We start from the raw sequence: 5382 nt of genomic DNA, 5'->3' as shown, positions 1-5382 counted from the left end.
CTCTCTTTACGAGAGCAGCAGTTCCTAAGGGATTGTTTCTCCTTTTAAGGGAACGTCTTAGATGTCCGGAAAGGGTTACCCCTGTCACTAGGGTACCTTGGTCAATACGCTCTAAGGTATCCCCTTTACGGGATCAACAATCCTCCACATCAAGCAATCAAAGCATAGAAACGCAAACATGGCACACACGTAACTCATCAAGCACGAACAAGACATCAACAGGTCATTGAATAGAAACAAGGCGAATCAACATAGTTCTACATCTCCATCATATTACAAATACTTCCTAATCCTAGAAGAGGATGTCTACTCCATTGTGGGGGAAGAACAACCCAAAAACACAAAGAAGAACATACTTACAACCCTTGATACGAGAAGGAAGGGAAGAAGCGATGCTTGTCGAGGTTTCCGATATCTTGGAGATACCCCCTTGCTCTGGAGATGGACGGAACGTCGAGGGACGGCGGTGGATGAAGCTCTAGGGTTTCCCCCGAAGGAGAAAACCCTTTCCCAAGGAGAGGGACGAAGTCCCCGAACCAAAGATATCCCCAAAATAGGTTTCTTGACCCTTTTATAAGCTAGGGTATGGGCGTCGCACGGCCCGTGGCATGGCCGTGCAAGGTTGGCACAACCACACCCATCCTCTCTTCTGGCGAAGCAGCACGACCGTGCGAAGCCGCACGACCGTGTCTTCCTTCTGCACAGGTCAAGTGGCACGACCGTGCGATTCTGCACGACCATGCTCTTCCGCTGCACTGGTCAAGTGGCATGGCCGTGCGATTCTGCATGGCTATTCTCTTCCGCTGCACTGGTCAAGTGGCACGGCCGTGCAATTCTACACAGTCATGCTCTTCCGCTGCTCTGGTTATGTATCAAGGTCGTGCCTCTTCTTGTAAGCTATTTTAGTGCCTCTTAGCGTGGTATTCTTGAGATGTGATCTTCATGAAAGTTGTATATCTTGAAGTATTCTACAATTTGGTATAAATAACAGCCCAATACTCCAATGGACCACAAAGTTATGGCTGTTTTACTCTTCATGTGCAGTGCAGGATTTGACACGGCCGTGTGCCAAGGCCATGTCTCATAGAAACGAACTTTAGACCTTCAATACTTGGTTTTATCTAGTTAAAGTCTTCATAAGAGTTGTATATCTTGAAGTTATCTACATTTTGATATTTTGAACGGCTCATAACTCCAAACGAGCAGATAGTTATGGTCAATTTACTTTTGGTCTGCAATGCTAGAAATTCCACACAGCCTCACCCCCCCCCCCCCCCCATACGGCCAGAACATGAAGAAAACTTAGTCTTCACCTGCCCGTGACACTCTGGAAGCTCTAGAATTCATTTAGGCTTCGTTTTTACTCCAAATCACGTCCTATCAATCAGAAAATACACAAAAGAGCATATCTCCGAACAAAAGAATATTTATGATGAACATGTACTAAAAGAGGTGCACATGCATAGAATATACATGAATAAAGTAAGTGAATGTGCATCAAAATATGTATAAATGATCATAAGATATATGCACATCACTGTTCTTCGTGCGCTCCGACGATTCTACTCATCCAGTGCTCCGGCGATTCTGTTCGTTTAGTGCTCCGGCGATCGTCGGTATTTTCAACACTCTTTCTTTGTAAGCTTTTCGATCTTTCGCCACCCTTGTAACTGCTCAGTTCTTTTCATTCGTGTTTTTCCACTTCTGTTTTAGTGCTTTTCCGTCTTCTTTGCCGCCCCTTTCCTTGTTGTCTTGTTTTCCGACGATGGCTAGTTCTTCGCAGCCGTCCGACCCCGCTCCTGATCTATGGTACAACACCATGGAGACTCGGTTCGACGCGGGCGATGCTGCGAGCCTCATCAATGCCTTTGACATTCCTCCTGACCACGAAATAGTCTTAGCTTCCCCGTCCGATCGACCCAATGATCTGCCGATCGACATTGTCTATTTTTTCCGCGACCAATTCGTGGCCAGTCTGCGCTTCCCAATCCATCCTTTCATAACTGAAGTCTGTAATTATTTTCGTGTCCCTTTGGCGCAGCTCGTCCCTAATTCTTTTCACCTCTTGTGCGGTGTGGTTATACTGTTCAAGGTGTATGGAATTCCCCTCACACCTCAGGTATTCCATTACTTCTATTACCCCAAGCAGTCCGAGCTGGGCACCTATCTCTTCCAATCTCGGGTTGGCTTGGTCTTCTTCAAAATGTCATCTTCCAATAAACATTGGAAAGATTACTTTTTCTACATGAGCCTCCCTGAGCGATCGAGCTTCCGTACCAAGTGGCAGGGCAAGCTCCTGCCTCAACTGGAGCTGCCGAAGTATAAGAGCCGACTGGACTATCTCCATGCGGCCAACCTATTGTAGACCAGAAATTCAACATCCATAAGCTGTTGCCGAAGGTAGACCTGACCACGGTTCGGAACCGACGGTTCGACGGTTCGGAACCGCCGGTTCGACGGTTCGGAACCGCCGGTTCGACAGTTCCAGGCAGGTCGACCCTTAACCTTAACCGCCCAAGACGGTTACGGTTCACGGTTCAGAACCACCGGTTCACGGTTCGTCACGGTTCAAGATTAATATGTTAAAAAAATTAAAAATTAAACATTAAACATTAAACATTAAAAATTAGAAATTAAAATTTATTAAACAAAGGGCTTGCACTTATTTAAGTTGCCTACGTATTCCTTTAGGGGAATCAAAGCCCACGTAGTTCTTTTACATTTTTTATCCTTTTACATTTTCATTCACTTCCATTTCCTGTTCCTGTCGTATTTGTTCCTTCAGTATCAAAATCTTCAACTTCGTCATCTGAAAGTTGCATTCCTTGGATTCTTTTCTCCGCTCTGGTCCAATCGTCCAGTAATGCTTGGGCTTCCAATGAGTCGGGAGACAAAGTTGATCGTCGTTCATCTAATATGTTGTCGCCGGCACTGAACGTCTGCTCCACAGCAACAGTTGACACTGGACAAGCTAAAATTTCTTTTGCGATCACGGAGAGAACGGGAAAGCTTTGAGCCTTCTGTGACCACCACTTTAAGATATCGAAGTTTTCGCTATCTGCTTCATTAAAATCAAAAGAAGTCGTAAAATAATTCTCAAGTTCCTGTGTGGAACTTGAGGATCCCCGTGGACGTTTTGTCCGTTCTTTTAATAAGAGTTGTGCTTTTGTAAGTTTTAAATTACTACTAGTAGTTTGTTGAATTTCAGAAATATTAATTTGTGTTCCATATTTTGCATAATATTGATTATAAATATCATATAAATAAATTCTAACATTATATATAATATTAGCGGGATCAGGGGAAGAAGAATCTTTAATTGGAATTAAAGCATCATAATATAAAGTTAACATTTCTTGTAAAACTTCTAATTTAAATCTAGGATCTAAAGCAAATGCAATTAAATACATTTCAGGAATTAAATAAAAATATTTTTCCCATTTAGTTTTCATAGCTAAGATGCAAGGAGATAAAGATTCATTATTAATATGTTCATTTAAAACTAATACTATATTAGAAAAATTTTCTAAAACTAATTGAGCAGTGGGATAATAAACATCGGAAAGTTGTTCGGTTGCATCATTAAATACTTTTAAAATTTCACAAATACTATTACAAATATTCCATTGTTGTGAAAATAAATATATATTAGTATTAGTGTTTTGTGCAAAAAATGAACATAATAATTCTTTATATTGAAATGAATCTTGTAATAATTGGTATGTTGAATTCCAACGTGTTGGTACATCACGTGGAAATTTTTTAGGTCTCATTCCATTAATTTTACAAAACCTACCCCATTGTTTCATTATAGATGGATGAGACCATAAATAAGAAATTGCAATTCTAATTGGTTTAATATAACTTTCTAAAATTTTTAAACCATCTTGAACACATAAATTTAAAACATGGCATACACAACGAATATGAAAAAATAAACCTCCAATAATAGGTTGACAAACAAATTTTAGATCATCTATACAAGCGGTATTAGAACTAGCATTATCTAATGATATTGAAAATATTTTATGAGTTAAACCATATTCTTCTAAAATTAAACATAATAATTGTGCGATATTATGAGCATTATGTGATTCATCAAAAACTCTATAAGCTAATAATCTTTTTTGGAGGTTCCAAGAGTTATCGATCCAATGGCAAGTCACACCCATACACGAATGTGTTTGCCAATGATCACTCCAAATATCGGAACATAAAGAAAATTTATTATCTAATTTACTAAATTCATCAATTAAATTCTTTTTTCCTTGTTTTACTAATTTTTTAATTGTACGAGTAAGTGTAGTCCTAGGAACACGTTTAGCACATGGATTAAGAGATTCTTTACAAAAATCTTCAAATGTGCATTTAGATCCAAAACTAAAAGAAAGATGTTCTACGGAAACAAATTTAGCTAATGATTCTCTTAATTTATTATCCGAATATAAAAATAAACCGGAATCGGTACTACCGCTAGTTGAAGAAAATCTTGATAATTGTGTTTGAGAACGGTCGAGTTCATATTCCGTCGGGTGCTTCGTTTCTACATGTCGTTTCAACGACCCATAGCCGCCGCCGACTTGGAATTTGTAGGAAGCATTGCAGTGCTTACATTTTGCACGCATTTCTCCCGACGGAAATTCTCAAAATGTTTAGTAAAAATAGAAGACTTTAGAGGAGGAAGTTCCCGAACCTTAGAAGTAATTGCATCGGTACTTCCTTGTGTTTCGGGTGTCGGATTCGGAAGATGCTCGATCTCATCATCGGTAGATTGAATGTTGGGGTCCTCCTCCCGCGGATTCATTATTTGCATGAGATTAAGAGTAGAGAAGATGTGTGTGAAAAATGATGAAATGAGCTCTCTATTTATAGAGTTTTGATGGTAACGGACACTAAATCATAGCCATTGATCAAAAAACGATCAAATGATCCTAATCGTTGAAAAAAATACCTAAAAAACCCTCCCAACGGCTACGAACCGCCGGTTAACCGGCGGTTCCAACGGCTATGAACCGCCGGTTAACCGGCGGTTCAAGCCGTTTAAAAAAAAAAATTTGCGGCTGAACCGCCGGTTCAACCCGTCGGTTTTTACACCCAATGAACCGAAACCGGGCCGGCAACCGGGCCGGTTCCGGTTTGACCCGGCGAACCGGGTCAACGGGCAACCGGCCCGTTGACCCGGTTACGGGCCCGGGCCGGGTCCGGGCCAGACCCGGCCCGGGGTCGGGTCTAGCCGAAGGGGGTGATGCATACGTTCGGGCTGAGTCTGATCCGGACGAAGCTCCCGAGCAGCTTAGGTATGAAATTTTCTCTTCTTTCTTCTTTTGAGTCTAACTGATTCTTTCTTTCTTTTGCAGCCGATATCATGATGCGCTCCTTAGC

This window comes from Zingiber officinale, chromosome 8A (genome assembly GCF_018446385.1).
Source record: "Zingiber officinale cultivar Zhangliang chromosome 8A, Zo_v1.1, whole genome shotgun sequence".
Classification (NCBI taxonomy): Eukaryota; Viridiplantae; Streptophyta; class Magnoliopsida; order Zingiberales; family Zingiberaceae; genus Zingiber; species Zingiber officinale.
The sequence above is the reverse complement of the archived record's forward strand: the minus strand, read 5'-3'. Positions refer to the sequence as shown.